The 22,333-nt window shown below is 47.5% G+C and overlaps 1 protein-coding gene across 6 annotated transcripts in view; it reads left to right on the forward strand.

The window, feature by feature from the left end:
- Positions 1–22,333, forward strand: part of LOC144798712 (protein phosphatase inhibitor 2-like) — a 728,862-nt gene that overhangs the window by 14,336 nt on the left and 692,193 nt on the right. For 5 of the 6 annotated variants that reach the window (XM_078669726.1, XM_078669725.1, XM_078669724.1 and 2 more), the window contains exon 2: positions 551–726. The exons of the other annotated variant lie outside the window; for it this stretch is intronic. The gene's annotated coding sequence lies outside the window, so the exon portion shown is untranslated. The remainder of the gene's footprint in view (positions 1–550; positions 727–22,333) is intronic. 6 annotated transcript variants of the gene reach the window in all.

The raw sequence follows: 22,333 nt of genomic DNA on the forward strand, positions 1-22,333 counted from the left end.
TGATATGTCCTGTTGACTGAAGAGTGCTATAGGAAAGTTTCAAATGTAATTGAATTGGCTCCTGGAATATGTTCTGTTTACAGGGGCTGCTCTACACATTGCAGTGTTAAATAAAGTTGCATTTAATTACAGTTGTCACCCTTCTCACAAAAGGTGTGTGTGTGTGTGTTCCAGATGTGTGAGTCTCATTTGCAGTTAGTATGTCATGAGGTCTGCATACATGCTTGCTTTATAAATTAATACCACAACAAACAGATACATGCTGTGTGAAATATTGGCACATACATTGCAGCTTTGCATGGCTTTATGCAGAAAATACACCAAATTCAGTATGGACACCAGGCTCGTCATCTGTGAGCATATTTTAGTTGGTTCTGTAAGAGAAGCATTCTTCGGCCATGTATATAATTTGAGGATGTAGCAATTAAACATCTTCCCAAAGGTTCCAGGAATCTTCTCACTTTATAGAAATCTGCTTAAATCTGCCTTTTTCGGTCTGACGCTGCAGATGGATCCTCAGTCTCACATCACTTCTGTGTGTTTCTTCCAGGGTACTCATCCAAGAACAATACTTTCATCAGAAAAAAAACAATGTACTCTGCACAGGCCTGCAAACAAGTAGATACTGCAGACTGTATAAGTGCTCCCTGCTAAGCAAGAAAAACCTGTCAGCGACTTACGAGCTAGAAGGGACGTACATAATGGAAGCTTTCCAGCAAGCAACAGGTAAGACTAGGACTGTACCCTGAAAATTTACAGCATACTATTTATAATACCAGATATTGCATGCCACACTCTTAGAATGTTCAATCCAGAACATATTGCGGGCATCAGAGAGGGTTACTTCTTTCCAGGTCTGTGTATGAGCACGTAAAACGAGCATCATGATATCACTGTTATACCTGTGGTTTTGTCTCTCTGTGATATACAAAAACATCTTTATGTTTTTTATTCTATTTTTTTTTACCTAAAAAAGTATTATTGACTCTATTGGATGCCGTGTTCCCTGTGTGCTGTAAGGACTTTAATTGTGTGAGAATATATGACTCTAGGAGCTTCAGAAGCTCCCCAGTGCATGTAGAGGTGCAAATGTATTTAGGTTTAAATTATATACAACTAAGAATCCTCTACAGATTATATTGGTTACCTATTAGAATGTTTACATTTGGTTTGTCTGTTTATGATAATGGCTGGAATGTGATTTTGCACCTCGTTCATTTATACATATGTTATTGAGCTTTTAAAAAATTGTTCCCTTTAGTTTTAAATGTTAGAGCATTTGGACCTGGTTGTGGGGGTGAAACTGGGTAGGCCGACTTTATTGATTTTATTACAAAAATAAATTTTCATGTGGTAGCATGTTGTGGATTATTGGTGTCTTGGTAGTGGCTAAAACACTAGTCGAAGCTATGGAAGTCAGAAACAATCCCTGTTTTTGAAAACGTGATAGTTGATATGTCTTTGCTGTCAAAGGATTGAAAAGGTTTATTTTTTTTTAAAACGGACACAGAAGAAAAACATAAAGATCATTTTGACCACGTTATAATTTTTCTATGTACAGAGACCACAGTGTCTTTATAGCTTATCATTAAAGGGCAAAAGAAAAAAGATGTCAAAGCGGTGCAAGTTATGCATAACACATGAGGTAGAACCACTATCAAAAGGAGAGCGAGAAGAGTGAAGGTTCACTACACTTCTCAGTTATATCAGACAATCAACAAGAGAGACCCTGCTACCTTTCTCCTGAAAGACCACTTGATCAGTTGAATTTGAATGTATTATATTTGCATAGTTACTAAAAACCATTGCAATACAAGTTTCAGTTAATACGATACGATCATAGAAAAATACAGTAATTGCAAATTTGTAAAATTCCGTAAAACATTCAAAAGGATTGAAACAGTTACATTATTAACAGAATAAAAGAGCTTTGTTGCTCGTGCAGATAGCAGCCAGTATACGTTATGCAGTCAGTGTGGAGTTCATTGCTCAGTCTGAGAATGCTATTATCCAAAAGGGTGCATTGTTAAGGGATCTGACTGAGCACTCTGTGGTGGCTTCCCTGAGCGGCCATGATTGTAGCAGCCTCTTATCTTGATTTAGATGAAGTAATACTATAATCATTGGTGTTTGAACAACCGGCCCCCAGCCTAGGATGCTGACCTGTCGGCCTGCCACTGAACTCCGGAGAAGCTTTAGTTGAAGATGGATTTTTTTGCCAGGAATTAAACAATAGCTAGGGAAAAGTAATGCCAGGACTAATTTGGTCGAATAAAAGTATTTATTGAACAACAAGAGACATGTATCTAAATAAAGTCCAAGCCAATTGGCAATTCTGTAGTTCAAAAAGGAAAGTGCACTGGGATATGGCACAAAGCTTGCCTCCTAATAAACTGCCAAGGCAAACCTCCTCAGGAAGGGGCATCTAGTGGGCAGGACAGGCACCTCCCAGATCTTACATGTAAGGGATGGATTTGGGTTTGGGAGGGGTGTCCTTACGTTGGGAAGGGGTGGATTTACGTTTGAAAGGGGTGGGTTGGGAGGTAGAAGTGAGGATTTTCGTTTGGAAGGATTGGGTTGGGAAGATGAAGGAGTGTTTTTCCATTTGTAAGGGGTGTGTTGGGAAGTGGAAGGGGTAGATGGGTTTATTGTAGAGGTAGACTTGGAAGTGGTGGCTTGATGTGTGGGAGTGACTGAACGCTGTTTAGTAGGGGTGGTTGAAGGTTTGGGCAAGGGAAAAACTGGAATCCTCTATGGGGAACTTGGCAGGCTTTTGGGAGGGAGTGGGCTTTGAGAGGTAGAGGGAGTACCAGTTTGTGATGTGCCTGTGTCTGCTGATGGTGCAGTTACCTATGAGTCTGGTGTAAGTTTTGCAAGTATGGGTGTTTCTTGTGTCATATGTGTCTGTTGTGTGCATGATTGTGTGCGTCTGTGTTTTTAGGGTGTGTACTGTAAGGTGATAAGATGATATGATAACAGATATTTATACAGCGCATGTACACCAACGGTTTCTTGGCGCTTTGGAGGACAGACTGGGAGCATGCGACAGGATCTGAGCAATTAACTATAGGCTTGAGAGAAGAGCAAGATCTTCAGAGCCCTCCTAAAATGAGGATAGGATGGGGTTAGACGAAGAATTGGGGGAAGTGAGTTCCAAAAGAGTGGAGCCTGTGAGGAGAATCGCAAACCACCGTGTTTCTTGCGTCTAAAGATGCATGTAGACAATAAGTTAGAGCCAGAAGATCAGAGAGCACGAGCGGGAACATAGCGGTGAATCCGAGAGGCAATGAAGGCAGGACCTTGTAAGGAGAGGGCCTTATGGATCAGGCAACCTAGTTTGAAAGAGCTGTGCTGGGCCACAGGGAGCCAGTGAAGGCTCCTAAGGAGAGGTGTGATGTGACTGGACCTAGGCTGGCCAAAAACGAGTCTAGCAGCTTGATTCTGGATGAGTTGGAGTTGATGCATTTGGTAGGCCGGTATTCCAACATACAATGCATTCGCGTAGTCAATCCGAGATATGACCAACCCCAGAATGACTTGAATAAGAGCGTCTCGGGAAAGAAATCTGCTAATTTTCCTAATGCGACGTAGGTGGAATATGCAAACTGATACCACTGATTTGATTTGGTCCCTCATGGAAAGGGCGCTGCTAAAGGTTACTCCGAGACTTTTTACAGAGTTGACAGGAGATGAGGGACAGCCCAGGGAGCATGGCCAAAAGTTGGTATTCCAGGGGTTTCCTGGGGGTCCTGTCAGGACCAGCTCGGTCTTATCGGGATTGAGCTTGGGTTGGTTCGCGCTCATCCAGCTGCTAATAAAAGTCATCGTGGTTTGAACGTTTTCAATGGAAGAAGGGAAGGAGTCGATATTAAAAATGAGCTTTAGGTCATCTGCGTAATTGAAGATGACTACTGGTCTCTTTTGAAGTTCGGAAATCAAAGGGAAAATGTACAGATTGAATAATAAAGGGGAGAGAGAGGAGCCCTGTGGAACTCCACAAGTGAGACTTTTTTAAATCTGAGGTAAAGGTGGAAAGGCGGACTGCTTGATTACGGTCTCGGAGAAATTATGTCAGCCACTTGAGTGGGGTGCCCAGGATGCCGGCGTTCTCGACCCTGTCGAGAAGGATGGTATGGTCGACGGTATCGAACGCCGCCGACAAATCCAGGAGCACCAAAGCCTGTGAGATGTTCTGGTCGGCCCCCTTTCTGAGTTCATCATGAACCGCCAGGGCGATAGACTCAGTCGAGTGTTGAGGCCTAAACCCGATTGATGGGGGTCTAGGAAATGAGAGGATTCCACAAAGGTGCTGAGATTGTTTGTAACAAAAGCCTCCAAGACTTTACCCAAAAAGGGAAGCAGCGAGATGGGACGAAAATTACTCAGTACCTCAGGGTCAGCTCCCAGCTTTTTAAGGATGGGGGAGACAGCTGCAGATATAAAAGAGAGGGGGACCACCCCAGAAATAAGAGAATTATTCAAAAGGGATACAAGGTATATGTGTTTATGGATGGATGTGCTGTGAATTTGCTAGTTGTGGGTGTTGATCAGTGTGGTGGTGACTGGTGGTGTCGATGTGATTTTAAACATATTTTATTTCCTTTTCGATGCATCTATGTCTTCTATTAGTGCATCTCACTATGTGTATTATATTCATACATGAGATTACAAACATTTCTTACATGTTACATATTGCTTGTTACTATCCCCTAATATCATAGAACCCATATATTCAGTCGTATTCCTAACCCCCCAACTTCTCATAACTGCCCATTCCCGCTCCCCCACTGCAAGTCGTCAGGTTGTCGTAAGTAAGCTAAGCAATCACATCTCATGCTATTCATTATGTGATAATATATTTCCCGGAGGTTACTCACATTTTAGCGTCAATCAGTGTTTCTTGTTATCTTAAAGGGTTCGCTTCCCTGGTCTCTATCTCAGGTGCTCCTTCTTGGTCCCTTCCCATTGGGCGCCCCTGTTATGCGGGCGATGTTGGAGTAGTGGATCCAGATCCCAGATAAGCACGCCCCACCTCCGTTACTCATACCTCTCATGCCTTGGCTCTCTCAAGCTTACCCAGGCCTCTTCTAGCGTTCCTGAGCAGGATCCTACCCTCTCAGCCCGCTCATTTCTCCAGTTCCTGCTTCCATTTAGTTATGCTGGGGCTGTTTGGTGCCTTCCACCTGCTGGTAATTTTGCGCTTGGCTAATATGAAGGCCAAGTGCTGGAAACTGTCAATTACCTTTGTCTTCGCTGTATGGGGTAACAAGCCAAGTATACAGTGCGCTGGAGTGCACGGCACCACTTGACCAGTAATTCGGGCCGTCTCAATCGTCACAGCCTGCCACTAGTGTGTCAGGGCTTTGCAACTCCACATTATATGAATAAAGTTCACTCCCATCTCCCTGCATCTTGGGCACTCGACATTGTCTCTATGAAGAAAGCGTTTAATTCTATTCGAAGTGATATATGCCTGGTGAAGTATTTAGAAACTAATCAGGCGAAATTGGGCATTTCTGGAAACCCGGGGCGTCCTCTGCAAAATGTTCCCCCAGTCCATGTCCTAGGAGCCTTCCCAGATCTTCTGTCCAAGCGTTCCTTAACGTGTCCAGTGTCTTAGAAGAGACACTGGACACGCTATCGCCTCATACTGGTAGGTAACCTCCTTTATGGTGCCCCCATCTATTCCTATGTACTCGCATGTGGTGTGCTGTGTAGGTTCAAGGGTACCTGTTCTCCAGTGCCGTCTCATGGCTCCCGTAATTGCCCTATGGAGCAGGAACTGACCCTGAGGAATGTCCCAGTTCTAGCTAAACTCTTCAAAAGGTAACAGTTCCCCATCTCTGTATAGGTCCCCCACTTTCATGGCCTCCGCCAGCTCCCATTCTTCTAACCGCTCCATTGCCCTCCATGTGGTAGCGTCCAAAGCATTGTCAGCGGCAACTCCGTGGAGTATGGATGTTCGGTCTGTGTCTTCTGAAGGCATCTATTCCAGCATTGCTGTATTACCTTATGTTCCATTGTGTGTATGTTTTTTTTTTTTTGGATTAAAAACTTTTATTGGGTAAGGTACGAGAACACAGCTTTAGGCCCACAACCCCAATCCTGGGCCGGCCGCTAAGTACTTTCATAATGCACACATGCAAAAGTCATATCATCTCCTCCATATAAGAAAGCATTAAAAGTATTAAAAGAAAAACAAAATTGCAGAAGCTGAGTCTCGCAGGTATTCCAATGTATACAATAACCAGTCTCTTTTCATAGATAACTTAACAGTACTTAACCATAAACAACCCCCCAACCAACAGAGTAGGTTTCAGGTCCAATTCCAGCACGATTCAAGTGCAAATGCGCATACAGTGAGGTACCTAAATCTCTATCTGAGACGTGTGTAACTAGCATTCAACGGGTATTGATGAAACATTAAACAGTCCTTAATCCCCATCATGATCCCTTTCACGGAGAGGCCACCTATATGTCGATTACATTCATCTGATTGCATCATTCACATCCATCGTGACCTATGGACTTCCCTCCTCCGCGTCCCTCGATAACATGTACAGTGTGTATGGTCCCCAGATATCCCTAGGCCTTGAGGTTTCCGGCAATTCCTCATAGTAAAATGTGAGTTGGTCGCGGCAGTACGCCATGTCCTGTAACCATAATTCGACTGTTGGTGCTCGCTTCCCTCCCCACATCATAGCCACTCTGCGCTTAGCCACCTGCAACGCCAGCACTATCAAACGTCGATAACCAACAGATAATCCCGATGCTATCCCCAACAAGCATAATCGTGGTTCCGCAGGCACCACTATGGAAGTCATCTCAGACAACGCTCTCGTTACTGCATTCCAGAACTCATATACCTTAGTACAGCCCCATGCCAAATGTATGAAATCAGCATTGTCCTCATTGCATCTCACACACCTGGAGTGCGTGCGTAGCCCATATCTCAACAGTCGTGCAGGGGTGTAATACCATTGCTGTAGATATTTATAGTGTATCAGACGAAAATTCCCATTAGCAGCAAAGCCACCCGTCCCAGTACAGCATTCACTCCATTCCTCGTCAGACAATGGCTCAGGCAAACTTGCATCCCATCGTGCTCTTGCCAATTTGCCACCCCCACCTTCATCTTCTTGCGAAGCCCGGTACAAACGTGATATCAGTTTCGCACCCGTCGTTGAGGTGTAAAGTAACTGTAAGGCATTCAAGACCGGGGGTTCATCCGGGAAGGATGGATATAAGTCCCGTAACGCTGCGCGCAGCCTAACATAAAGGAATGTGGCCATAGTTGGGTTGTTTGTAGTATCTAGTAGAGTCTGCAGCTGGAGAAAAGTGGCATCAGGGAACACATGCCCCATGTTTCGTATGCCAGCACCTTTGAAAAGGTGCAGCGCACCTAATTCATTAGATACCGAGATATCATCGTGATATAGAAGTGGCATATCTGGGGCATACAGCGGTAATTTATTCGATCGTTTGCCTAATTCTTGCCAAGCATGATGTGTGCTACGCACTGTATCCACTTCCCCCTTCTCGAACACAGAGTACCGATTAGCTATCATGGCTTTCAATGGTCGTGGAGTCACTGCACTAGCCTCAAGCGCAACGTGTGGCGTATATGGCGGTGCCGATATCCAGTAGGAAGCAAAGTGCGCCTGTGTGCATAGATAATACAGTTTCATATCCGGTACCGCAAAGCCCCCCAGCTCGTATGGCTTCGTCAACACATCCCAACTCACCCGTGCCTTCTTACCGGCCCAGGCCAGCGTGATGAGCAACGATTGGAGTTGTGCAAAAAAGTGTGACGTCAGGTGAATGGGTACATTGACAAAGTAATACAAAAATTTAGGTAGTACCACCATTTTGATGATGGAAACCCGATCAGCAAACGATAGCGGCAACCTCCTCCACTTTTCCACCTGGTCTTCTAGCTTCGATATCGCCACTCCGTAATTGGCTCTCAATACTTCGGTACAGTCCCTATGGACCCAGATTCCCAGATAGCGCACCGGTTCCGTCGCCCATTCTAACGGGAATTCTAGCGTAAACGGTTTGGTGGCATCAGTAAGTGGCAAGAGTATGGATTTATTCCAGTTTATTGAGAGACCAGAGTAGTGACCAAATCTTATGAACTCCCTCAATACTCTCTCCAAATGTGTGGCTGGGTCTCTAATGTATAGTACCATGTCGTCAGCATACATAGACACTGCGAAGGACCTAAGTGGGAAGCGCAGCACTGCATCAGCGTATCTTTGCCGTAAAATGCAGGTCAGTGGTTCCAGTACAAGAGCAAAGAGCAGGGGTGAAAGAGGGCACCCCTGCCGAGTTCCTCTTTGAATACAGAACGATGAAGACACATGGCCATTGATCCTTACCCTGGCCATCGGTTTAGTGTACAACAAAGTAATCAGTGATGTGAAAAAAAACGGCACCCCCATTCGATGCAGCACTGCTAGCATGTATCGCCAAGCCACCGAATCGAAAGCTTTGGCCGCGTCCAACAGAACCGCCACCGCGGGGAGCTCCGGTTTGAGAAGGTGCAGGACCGCAAACAAGGCCCTCAGATTGTGAGCAGTGGACCGCAGCGGAACAAAACCAGACTGGTCCGGTAGCACCATAATCGGTAGAACCAGCCGCAGCCGTGTCGCTAGTACTTTAGCAATGATTTTGATATCCGAGTTTATTAGCGACAACGGTCTGTACGACTCGCACAGATTGGGGGGTTTGCCCGGCTTCGGCAGGGCCACCAACAGTGCTTCTCTCATAGTGGCTGGCAGCTGCCCCCGATCCATGGCGTCCTCGAGCACAGCAGCCAGCCGGGGTACCAACAAGTCAGCATACTCCTTATAAAATTCTGACGGTAAACCGTCTGTGCCTGCCGCCTTGCCATTAGGCAGAGCCGTAATCGCATCTCGGAGCTCCCCTTCCGTGATATGGTGCATTAAGAAATCTTGTTGCCCTTTAGACAGCCAAACTAAAGCAACGTCATCTAAGTATTTTGCCAAGTCCATTTCATCTGCCGTGTCCACATGGCTGTACATCCGCTCATAGTATTGCGCAAAGCAGTCTAGAATACCCGCAGCATCTGTTACAGTGTCACCCTCCCGTAGTATCTCCTGAACCCCGCAGTGCTTCGCCCATGGCTCTCGAATCCTATCTGCTAGACCTCGCCCTGCTCTCCCTCCCTCGCCATAATACCGCGCCCTAGCGCGTTTAGATAAGAAGGTAATCTCTAGATCAGCCAGCTCATTATATTCAGTAACTTTCCTTCTGATCTCAGCCAGTCTATTATGTGTAGATTCTCGTTCCTGCTGCCTCTCTAATGCCGTCAACTCCTCCTCCAGTTTACTCATCGAGGTCCTCAGCGATTTGAGCACCCCAGACTGCATACCGATACAAGCGCCTCGAATCGTAACCTTAAACGCTTCCCACACCGTGCCCATGCTTTCAACCGACCCCACATTTCTATCAAAAAAGTCCTCAATACAAGTTCGCAAGTCCTCCCGCAGCACCAGATCGTGTAACATGCCTGGAGTCAATCGCCATGAGAACGGTGCCGGAGTGTGCGATGGCCAGCCCACCTCCAAGAGCACCGGAGCATGGTCCGATAGGGTCCTGGGTAGATGAGCGCCACGCTTGACCCACCCACTGACATCTCGGGTAACCAGCCAATAATCTAATCTCGACCAAGTGTCATGTGCGGACGTGTAGCAAGTGCCTTCTCTCACACCCGGGTGTCCCAGCCTCCACACATCCACCAAGCCAAAGTCTTGCATCCCGTCACGTACCACATCAGCAGCTTTCCTATGCACATTCGACCTCTCATCCTTTCTATCCAGCGTAGCGTCCAACGTCACATTCCAATCTCCCCCACATAAAATAGCCGACGGCGGCAGAGCATACACCTTATTCCATAGAGCAATATAGAAATCGGGATCATCCACATTTGGACCATATACATTCACCATGGTCAGCAGCGTGCCATATAGTTTCCCCTGCAGAATAACATATCTGCCTTCTTTATCCACCTCTTTGTGTAGCAGTTCAAATTGCACATTTTTCTTGATCAATATCATCACCCCGCGCGCGTAAGAGGAATAGTCCGTCGCAACCCGCACCCCAGCCCACTGCCGAGCCACAGCATCTACAGCTTTCCCCCGTAGATGCGTCTCCTGAAGAAAGACCACATGTGCCCCATGCTTAGAGAGAAATGATAGCATCTGTCTAGACTTCTGCGGCCTGTTTAGTCCGCGCACATTCCACGATATCCAGCAGATTTTCCCATTTTCAGCCATCAGGTTCACTCATTGTATACCCCAACAGCCCGTAAGTATATCCCACCTCTTTGCCGTAAAAATGGTGACCCATCAGGTAGGGAATTGCAATCTTCAACCAGCAGTTATTACGTTTCATCAGCCCACTTTGTGAAATCATAGCCCTCCCTGTCGCGCACACATCTATTTATTCTCGTATTCATCTGAAACCATAACCTTACCCCCATCCTCCCCCACCCACTTCAGCACCCCAAATCTGCCAAAGCTGTCCCCATCCCTCCCGACACCCAACCAGATCCCCTATTAGTACATCCTCGCTGTCTTCCCTCCACAGAACCAGCCCCCCCTCTCCCCAATACAAAGTACAACCGTGCAACAGGCACGCAACACATCCCAAGAACAACGTGCGTCCAGCACAATCAACCAGTGAAAGATAAACTGCTAGCGCAATCCCCCCTCCCACCTGACCAATTCCGAACTGTCAGGACCCACTTCCACCCCCCCCTCCTCACAACATTCATCCAACCATCCATCCAGAAGATCAGTCGTACAAAGAAACTTAATAATGGTGGGGTACTCCCGATGGGGTGCATACCAGAGGTGCACAGTACCACCCCCGCACGCTAAGCCGTCCCTCCAACCGAAGGGCGAAGGACCGACTCAGGAGCAGTGCGGGAGTGGTTGCCCGGAGCAACGTATTACCATCAACCATCGCTCCCATGTCAACCTCAAATAGCAGACTCACGAATCAGACCAGTGGCCCACACATCTGCCCTCAACAGTACAAGTCCGGGGGAAAAAAAAAGAAACTCCCAGCTATCAATGGCATCACCACAAGTGACAGTGCAAAGCGTGTGCCACAGCCGCTCTGCCACTAGAAACCCATTCAGCTGTCCTCCTCCTCTCCCGCCGAGCGGTGGCCATCCTGCCTCTCCTTGTCCTGCCGACCAGCATCCGCCTGTTCCCTCCGGAGGCGCTTCACAAAGTCCTCAGCCAGTTGCGGATTCGTGAAGAAAGTCTGCTTCGCCTGATAAGTCACCCTCAGTTTCGCAGGGTACAACAAAGCGTAGTCCACTTGCAGTTCTCTAAGTTTTTTCTTGACCGCCAGAAACTTGCGTCTCTGCTCCTGTACCATTGGAGTGAAATCCGGATATATAGTGAAATTGACCCCTTCAAAGGAGAGCGAGCGGGTAGTGCGAGCCGCACGTAGAGCCGCATCCCGATCCCGGTAGTTCAGGAGGCGCGCAACGTTAGGACGCGGTGCCGCGCCTGTGGCCGGCCGCGGCCCAAGGGATCGGTGTGCCCGCTCCACAATAAATTGCGTGGAGAATGCTTCCACTCCAATTGCACCAGCCAGTAGTCTTTCCACATACGTCTCCATCTTCCCCACATTTGTCGTCTCCGGCACGCCTACCACGCGTATGTTATTGCGCCGACTTCTCGCCTCCAACTCCTCATTCTTAGCGGCGATGACTCTTAGGATATTGTCCATCCTTGCCAACTGAGTGGTATGGGTGGCCGCAGTGTCGTCATGGTCCGAGATGCGCTGCTCCGCCGTAGTCAGGCGTTCCTCATGGACATCAAGTTTTTGCACCACTGCGTCCATGCGCGAGGATAATTTGTCCACTTTATCCACAATGGTGGCGAAGCCTTGCCGCATTTCCTGCATCATCTGTTGGAAATCCGGAGTGCTGGGTTGCAGGCCAGCATCAGCGGCCGGTGGGGGGGGGGTATCGCGAGCTTCCCGCCTCCTGCACCAAGCGAGCGCCCCTCCTAGAAGCTGCAGTTTCAAATGAGAGCTTTGGCTGCTTATTGTCTGGTTTACCCATGATTAAACACACACGGCTCACAGTAGTTCTCACCACAAAGTGTAGGGAAAGGCGAGGGAACCCCCAGGTACAGATCAACAGTTACCAGTCAGTGTTGTACACTCAAAAGAGCACTGAGCACCTCAAGGTCCAAAATTGGGGTGTATGGTCCACATATGCATGCAGCGCCGACAGCTCCCACCAGACACAGCCCGCAACCACTTCCGAGGAGACAGAGGGGAGCCACTAGGATAACAGACGAAAAAAGCACCTCAGCGGCCCAACACAGCACCCCGTAGAGCAGAGATGGTAACGCCGTGCACTAAGTGCGACAGGAATAGTGCACAGGCACCTGCATCGACACCGTCCCCCAGTGATCAGGGCAGCGCAGACCCGGTGCTGTGTGGGATGTGATGTGCAGTAGGAGGCAGCCATAAACCAGCTATTCAAATAGGCCTGGCGTCATGAGAGTCATTGAAGCACCTCGCCGCTGCAACCAGCACTGTAAGCTCCGCCATGTAAGAACCGCCGTATCGAAAATGGCGCCAAGCGGTGCAAAAGGCGACCTCCCTGCTGCGTGGCCAGCAATCACTTCCAGTAGTCGCCTCCCCCACCACAGTTCACCACCATCTGTACCTGCAAGTGTCCGGGCGGTCAAGGAAGCACCTCGGGCGGGGGCACAGGCAGGCGCGGACGCCCCGCCACTCCCTCCCGAGTAATGGCAGCCGCTTGAGTCAGGGGGCAGACCGGCACCCCCGGCGCAGCCCCTCCGCCGCAGTCAAAGGCGATACCTGCAGCGAAATCGCATCCACAGCTCCGCCGGTCGCGAATCACACTCACAGCCGCCGGCCGCGTCCAGGCGGGAAGCAGCGGAGAGTCTCTGAGGGGGGAGGGGACCAGGCCTCCACCCCACACATGCAGCAGCGGACCAGAGTAGGCTGTGACGCCGAGCCGCAGATCGCCTACCGTCCAGAGCGTCCAGCGGTGAAACTCCCGGGACCCGTAACTCCGGCTAGAAACCTCCGATCAGCCCAGGAGTTGGACCGAATGTGGTCAGTGGCCAGCCAATGCAATATCCAGGGTCAGGGCAGGGAATGGTGATGAGTAAAAGGATAATTAGACGGATAAGAGCTCCGGGCTGCAGGAGCCTCACAACAGTGTGGCCATGCTGCAGTGCGCCCTCTAGCGCCCCCCCTCCATTGTGTGTATGTGTTTTAGTTTTGCAGTTTTCAATAGTTTAGGAATTAATGCATCCCTTCCGGGGGTAAAAGGGCCTAACCCCCACCTAGTGTCATTCTCCCTGCTATCCATTTTTTTTTTTTTTGTTAAACAATTTTTATTGCAGAGGTAATGCGAGTTATACAACATACATGCCAGTGTGTTCTCAGTAGCATTAGTAATTACTGTGCATCCAGTCAATGTGTACACAGCCTCATAACCCACATCCTGGAGGCTGGGTGGCGTATAGTCACTTATCTTGCTGCCACAGTCTTTATTGACATTTATTCTCATTGATGCAACACTCTCCGCTTTTAACTGTTCTGTGCTTTCTGTTCCTCCTCGTTCAATAGTGGTGTATGAACCCTCTTCGATATCTGAAGTAGTTTAGATTTTTCTCCCCCCCCCCCTCTCCCTGTCCCCCTGGTGTCTGAGCCTAGGTGTCAGGATTATAAACTTTGAATGAGTTGGTGGTGTGAGGAGTACAAAAACAGTGATTAGGTGTTTAGGTGTGTGCGTCCGGTAATAGTGTGGGGTCCAACACCTCCTCCCTCGAGGCCTCCATGGTCATTATTTCCTCCTCTTCGTCCCTCGTTCCTACGCTGTCCCTAAGTGCCTGGACTAGGGTCTCCCATGCTAGCGCCGCTTCCTGAGCCTTCTCATCTGCCTTACGCCTGGCCAGCTGGTATCTAAGTGTGCTCTCCGCCGTTCTCCCTGCTATCCATTGCGTGAGTCTCTGTAACGGCCCTTCCAGGTAGTACTCCTCGAAGTCTGGGACCGCCAGGCCCCCCTCCGCCGATGGTCGCTTTAGTGTTGCCAAGGCCACCCTCCTTCTGCCTGATTCCCTTATGAATGCCAAAATGCACGAGTCTAGTTCCTGGAACCATGCTCCGGGAATCCACACAGGCAACATTGTGAAAAAATACAACTGTCTGGGGGGCCCACCATTTTCAACAGAGCGATACTTCCCGCTACAGAGAAAGGAAGTCTCTCCCAGAAGATCATGTTGTCTTTTAGTAACCTCAGCGCTCCCCCTATGTTACTGTCCTGTGTATACTGCAGTGAATGATAGACCCTCACCCCCAAGTACTTGAAGCATCGGGGCTCTCATTGCAGATCCCACAGGTCCTCTACTATCGGGAAGAGTTAAGACTTCTGCCAATTGACTTTTAGTCCTGAGAGGACCCAAACTCCTCCATCATGTCTCTAGCCCCTCACAACTCCTACCCAGGGTCCTTCAGGAACAGGAGGAGGTCGTCCGCATATAAGGCTATGTGGTGTACCTGCCCTCCCAGCCGCAAGCCTCTGTATCTGTTGCCTGTCCGTGCCAAGCAGGCTAGCAGCTCCACAACCAGAGCGAACAGCAGGGGAGAGAGAAGACACCCCTGACATGTGCCCTTCCCCACCCGATATTGCTCCAAGATCATGCGACCCGTGCACACCCTGGCCAGTGGGCCCGAGTACAACAGTTTCACCCAGCGCAGAAATCTACTCCCATTATTGCTAGCACCTCATATAGGAAGTCCCACTCCAGACTGTTCAAGGCTTTTTCTATGTCTATGGTAAAGATCGCTCTCTCCCGCTCCTCGCTTCTACCCTCCTCTGAGATGGAGAAAACCTGTTGTATATTTAGGGCTGTATTTCTGCACGGTATGAACCCCGCCTGGTCCAGATGAACCAGAGAGGTCATGTGTGGGAGAAGCCTCGTTGCAAGTAATTTACTTAAAATTTTGAAGTCAAGGTTGAGCATTACGGCGGCCTGTGGGCCGTGCATCCTGAGAGGACCCAAACTACTCCATCATGTCTCTAGCCCCTCACAACTCCTACCCAGGGTCCTTCAGGAACAGGAGGAGGTTGTCGGCATATAAGACTATGTGGTGTACCTGCCCTCCCAGCCGCAAGCCTCTGTATCTGTTGCCTGTCCGTGCCAAGCAGCCCAGCAGCTCCACAACCAGAGCGAACAGCAGGGGAGAGAGAAGACACCCCTGACGTGTGCCCTTCCCCATCCGATATTGCTCCAAGATCATGCGACCGTGCACACTGGTCCCGAGTACAACAGTTTCACCCAGCGCAGAAATCTACTCCCATTATTGCTAGCACCTCATATAGGAAGTCCCACTCCAGACTGTTGAAGGCTTTTTCTATGTCTATGGTGAAGATAGCTCTCTCCCGCTCCTCGCTTCTACCCTCCTCTGAGATGGAGAAAACCCGTTGTATATTTAGGGCTGTATTTCTGCACGGTATGAACCCCGCCTGGTCCAGATGAACCAGAGAGGTCATGTGTGGGAGAAGCCTCGTTGCAAGTAATTTACTTAAACTTTTGAAGTCAAGGTTGAGCATCTACGGCGGCCTGTGGGCCGTGCATCCTGAGAGGACCCAAACTCCTCCTTCATGTCTCTAGCCCCTCACAACTCCTACCCAGGGTCCTTCAGGAACAGGAGGAGGTTGTCGGCATATACGGCTATGTGGTGTACCTGCCCTCCCAGCCGCAAGCATCTGTGTCTGTTGCCTGTCCGTGCCAAGCAGGCCAGCAGAGCAGGCCAGCAGCTCCACAACCAGAGCGAACAGCAGGGGAGAGAGAAGACACCCCTGACGTGTGCCCTTCCCCACCCGATATTGCTCCAAGATCATGCGACCCGTGCACACCCTGGCCAGTGGGCCCGAGTACAACAGTTTCATCCAGCGCAGAAATCTACTCCTATTATTGCTAGCACCTCATATAGGCAGTCCCACTCCAGACTGTTGAAGGCTTTTTCTATGTCTATGGTGAAGATCGCTCTCTCCCGCTCCTCGCTTCTACCCTCCTCTGAGATGGAGAAAACCCGTTGTATATTTAGGGCTGTATTTCTGCACGGTATGAACCCCGCCTGGTCCAGATGAACCAGAGAGGTCATGTGTGGGAGAAGCCTCGTTGCAAGTAATTTACTTAAAATTTTGAAGTCAAGGTTGAGCATCTACGGCGGCCTGTGGGCCGTGCATTTGAGAGGGGACTTATCTGGTTTAAGCAATGGAATCACTACTGCCTCCAGTGTGGTCTTCGGTAGGATTCCTTCCTTCCTTGCCACTGTGTATACCTCCGCCAACCTGAGAGCCAACTCCTCCCCATAGGCAGCATAGAACTCCATGGGGAGTCCATCTGTTCCCGGAATCTTACCTCTAGCCAACTTTTTAATAGCTACTCTTATCTCATGTTCCGAGACGTCGGCTCCCTGATGATCCGCCTCCTCCTCTGACAACGCGTGGAGAGAGAGCCTAGCCAGAAATTCCAGTGTCTCCGCTTCCCTTTGGGACTCCGAGCTCTTATACAGTTGGTTGTAGTAGCCGAGAAATCTATTGTTTATTTCCGCCTGCCTGGTCAGCTATCTCTATAATAATATTCCCTCTTAGGGCCGGGTTGGCCAACCATGCCAATAATCTGCCCGCCTTATCCCTATCCGCATGAGTCCGGTCCATATATGTTTTATAATCAAAGCATCGCAGGTGTTCCTCTAGGACTGCCACCTTCTCTTTCGCATCCAGGAGTTCATGCCAGAGCTCCGGGCATCCAGGGTGTCGTCTCTCTATGTCTCTTCTTTCCACCCTTTCCACATCCGAAAGCAGTGCCCGACGTACCCCAATAGAGGTTGCCATACACCTCCCCCTAATCACTGCTTTAAAGGCTTCCCATTCCGTCAGCCTAGAATTTGTGGAGTGGGCGTTGTCGGCAAAGTAGAATGTTATAAGTCCCCTGGTCTCCTGAAGGAAAGCCTGGTGCTCCAGTGCCTCCGGTTTGAGACGCCAAGTAGGGATAGGTTGGTGTTGCGTCCCCCATTGTAATCTCATCAGGATTGGATTATGGTCCGATATTGTTCGTTTTAGGTACTCCACTCCCTGCATCAAAGCATGCATGTCAGGTGTACATAGGAAGGTGTCCAACCGCACGTGGAGCTCATTTGTAGCCCAGCTGCTTGATTCGTGAAAATGTTGGACATTTTAAAACTATGTACTTTTCGCCATGTTGAATCTGTTTGTTTGCCTGTACCCTTCTTGCTGCATAATCTGTAACTCAACTGGTATAATTTGAGGACAGTTAGTGGGGACATGAATAGAACATTATCCAAGAAGGAACAAGGAGACTCAAGGTGATTTGCACATGTGCTCAAGGCATCATTTTACTAAACATATTTATAAGGGATAGACAAGTATAATTTACAGTTAATATCAACACTGCATTTTCAAATTGAAGAATAAACAACCCGAAGTTGTACAAGGTGCACGAGTGAAACAAGTGAATAACACTACGGCGACACAAGTGACAGAGTGATCAGCGTGGGCGGCGCAAGGTGTTGGTGCATAAATAAATACAGTGAGTTTTAAAAGACACAGAGTGGTTTGTAGATAATTTCAAAGGAACATTTTTTCATTTGTCATTCTTGATGAGAACCACTTTGTGAAGGGCGCCTAGGGTCTTGCTGATAAGTCGACGGTGTTTCGATCCGTGGCAATTAAGATCATCATCAGGACTAGAGGGATTGGTCGCAGTGCGAATGAAGGGCCCAGTGGGGCCGGGTTGGAGGAGTCAATCTCGTAGGTCTGTTGCATGAGGTTCACAGAGAGTCGGGTGCCTGGTCGGTCACCCCGAGCAGGAGTTACTAAGGAGCCGATCGTTTTAATAAAGGTGCTCCTTGGGCCTTCGATCCGGTTAGGCGTAGTCTCAGAGAAGGCGAGTAGTCCGGGGGAGAAGTATGCCGATCCGAGCGTGATCGGGGGGACGAGGGGAATCAATCTATCCTCGAGGTTAAAGAATCATGAATAAATCGCTTTTCGGGCGTGAACTCCAACCCGGCCCCACTGGGCCCTTCATTCGCACTGCGACCAACCCCCCCAGTCCTGATGATGATCTTAATTGCCACGGATCGAAACGCCGTCGACTTATCAGCAAGACCCTAGGCGCCCTTCACACAATGACAAATGAAAAAATGTTCCTTTAAAATTATCTACAAACCACTCTGTGTCTTTTAAAACTCACTGTATTTATTTATGCACCAACACCTTGCGCCGCCCACGCTGATCACTCTGTCACTTGTGTCGCCGTAGTGTTATTCACTTGTTTCACTCGTGCACCTTGTACAACTTCAGGTTGTTTATTCTTCAATTTGAAATTGCAGTGCTGATATTAACTGTAAATTATACTTGTCTATCCCTTATAAATATGTTTAGTAAAATGATGCCTTGAGCACATGCGCAAATCACCTTGAGTCTCCTTGTTCCTTCTTGGATAATGTTCTATTCATGTCCCCACTAACTGTCCTCAAATTATACCAGTTGGGATACTGCTTTGTTTATATAGTTCTCTACCCCAATCCCAACAAGGTTGACGGGTTATCACTCCTGTGTAATTGTACAAGCATAATCTGTAAAGCGCTCAGATACCCTCGGTGGTCATGTTCGTGCTATATAAAACTTTCTAAAAAGGCAGTCTGCTCACTGTTTGGCTAGCATATGTCAATTAGTTCACATCCTGACCATCTAATCTACCTGTGGCTATCAGATAACCCTCTGGATCAACCTTGCAAGATTGTACCTCTCCGTACTGAATGGGAGACCTCGGGAGTTAGTTATTTCCCGACTGGCACAGCAAAAACCATACTAATGAGGGGGAAGATCGATCTGGGCCCACTGGAGGGCTGTTTTACTGTGGAAGTCCCAAAATTATCGTGATATTGCTAACCTACTGGAAGGTGAAATTATGCAAATAAAGAACTACTGCCCCCCTGATGCATCTGAATTGACTGACTTCCAGTCGGCACACCGGAGGCCTATAACTGCATCAGTAAAGATGGTGGCAGTGTATTATTGCTTTCAATTACAGCCTCACGCAGCCTGAGAAGAAGAAGTACGAGACTTCGAAACGCGTCGGCGAAAGGGACACAATTGTTCAGAGAGAAATGCTGCCCTCACTGGAATAGTAAAAGGTTGTTACCTTCTTTTGCTGTGGAGTGCGTCTTCAAATCTGTGGGAACTTTGGAAACATATATATATATATTTTTATATATATATATATATATATATGTATATATATATATATATAAATTATTATATATTTATAACTCAATATTGTGGTATGGGGATATTTTTGTTGTCAATATTTTGTCAGTGAACCCCCTGTGCCATTGCAGGCCTCGGAAAAATCATAAAAATGTTTCTAGACCTGCAGGTCTAATGACTTAAATAATCTACTCAACTTAATTGTAATGGTTTTGACCCTTAAACTGAATTCAAGTTTTTTCAAGTTACAAAGACTTTATTTCGGTCAACATGGCCTCAAAAGTGCAATCTCAAAAAAATGCATTTATAATATACAGCAATAACAAAAGCAGCACATTTAATAATAAGTTTCTATGCAACACATTTAAAAAAGAGAAATACATATAAAATCAATTGTCGGGGGAGTGCAAGAAGCAAGTGTTAGTAAATGGCAGTCTATGGTACTCAATACACGGGAATTGCAAATTGCTTACAAAATATAATAAATTTCCTAAAAACATTTGCCAGCAGGCATTAAAAAGGATGACCAATAGCTAATTCTATCTACATACATCATTAATTTCTCTATATTAAAGGCTATCTAACTTTGTTACTTTAGATAGAGTCCAGCTGCTAGTTAACTAATAAAACGGGATGATTCATGTCTGGGGGGGAGAGGCCCTATGGCTCCTGACTCACGCTTTCAAATGTAGCCGGCGTGTACACCAAATAGAAAATAAAAACCCCGCTACCGCATACACTATCGGGATACTTGTGTCATACCTCAGTATCCTGAACGCCTCGGAATAACGTCTAGTTCCTAGATTCCTACAGATCTGGACCAGCCATCGTTTCCTGGCCTTTTGGTAGCCGGGGCAATTAAAAAAGACATGCGGTATTGTTTCTTCAGTGCAATCGCACGCCGGACAGTTTACACTTTGCATATCACCCCATTTATATGTAAAACATCTAAGAGGGAGGGTCCCATACCTGAACTGGAGGTATAGCTTTTTAGCCGTAGCCGGTTTGATATCGTCCAAAACCGGCTCAAAGCTTAATCTATCTTTAATTTCTAAAAAGCTTGTAGTTAATCTTCCTCTTCGGGGGCAGCTATGAAGTTGTAACAATTTATACTCCTCGTAATTTAACTTCAACAGTTTCCTGGGTTGGGTGGCACAAGCGATCTCTGGATGATCCCAAAGCTCATCCAACCCAAGGCGGAATAGCCAGTGTTTGATATGTGCCAGCCACAGGAGTTTAGCCACTCCTCGCAGGTTCATTATTTCTTTTAATTCCTCCCTATATGCTATGAGTTCGGGGGTCACCCAAAGGCGGCGCCAGTAAAGTAGAGGTTCCAGGTTTGTTACATCCGCTATAGCCAAAAGGCCCAGATCTAATCGTAAGGGTATAATCGGAGTACTCCGAGGAAGATTAACTATGTGCCTTAAGAAGCTATTCTCAACTTGGGCAAGATTCTCTTGGTTCACATGCCCCCAAAGTTCTGCACCATATAGTGCCCCTCCACTGGCTTGTACTTTATAAATTTCGATAGCTGGACTCAATGATTTTTGGCTAGATTTACAAAAGACCTTCATGATGCCTCCTGAGGATTGCGCAAGTTTTAGAGTTGATTTTTTGATTTGGGCCCCCCACTCCATTGTTTCTGGGATTGTTATCCCTAAATAATCAAATGAGGTAACTCTTTCAAGAGGTTTGCCGTTTAATGTGGGGTTAGACCTTGTACTTTTAGGGCAATTGAGCACCATAAATGTTGTTTTCTGTAAGTTAATTTCCAATCCTCTTTGGCTACAGAAAAGTTCAAATTTGCCACGAACCCTCTGAATCCCCATAGGGGATTTTGATACCAACAGGGTATCATCCGCAAACATCAACACAGATATGGAACGAGAGGCTAATTTAGGGGCATCCAGATCTTTTTCTAGTGATAAAAAATCTATTAAGCCATTAATATAAAGGCTAAGCAGAGTGGGGGCAAGCACGCACTCAGCGCTTAATTGGTATTGGTGCAGTAAGATTCCCCTCTTTACCGTACCTGATTTGTGCAAAATATTCAACATGTAGGCGCTTGATGAGGTGGATTAAGTATATGGGAGCCCCCATCTCAAGTAGAACTGTCCAGAGCTTATCCCTAGGGACCAAATCAAAGGCTGACCGGAGGTCAACGAATATTAAATAGAGGCGGCCACCCTCCATAGACACGGTCTTCCAGTACAACATCTGTAGCCTAAGAATTTGGTCGATAGTGGACATTTTTTCTATATAATTGTTTGGTAAAAGTGGGGAACCTTTTTTATAAATCGGTATTATTTCTGTTCCTGCCCAACTCCGAGGGATCTTCATGCCCTGTAGTATTGCATTAAAAAGGACCCAGAAATATGGCGCCCATACAGAGGGTTCATTGCGAAAAAGATCCCCTGGGATTTTATCTAAGCCCGTAGCTTTCCCGGGTGCTATTTTTGTTAGTGCTCTCCTATTTAAATTTAGGCTTATAATGGTATTAATTGTGGGGACAGTAGCTTCTCTAGTTTCGTCAGGATCGGGTAAAAAAACACTCCCCTCTGAACAGCCAACAATTAGGTCGCCAGCCTCTTCTTCTTCATTAGAGTAAAGCGATTGAAAGTGTTCCCGCCAAACGTCCTCTCCCACATTAGGGTCTGCTGGTGAACTATGGCCAGAGCTGTCCAGATTTACTATTTTCCAAAATGACATCATGTCCCTTGCTCCCAAAGCACTTCTCAAGTCCTCCCACTTGTCCATTTCCCACATTTTCTTAGTTTCTAGAGTTGCCTTTTTGTATAACGTCCTGGCAGTTTTAATTTGCGGACGATCATTGGACTTAATCGATAGTATCAGGGCACTTTTTGCTTTACGGCAGTGGTCATTATACCACGGGTGGGGAGGCTTCTTTCTTGTTTTGCTAGATTTTTTTGGATAGAAGAAATCCAATGTGACCTCTTATAGCCTAGAATGGTTCTGCTTCACCTTCTCTAAATCAATACC

This window comes from Lissotriton helveticus, chromosome 12, assembly GCF_964261635.1.
Source record: "Lissotriton helveticus chromosome 12, aLisHel1.1, whole genome shotgun sequence".
Lineage (NCBI taxonomy): Eukaryota > Metazoa > Chordata > Amphibia > Caudata > Salamandridae > Lissotriton > Lissotriton helveticus.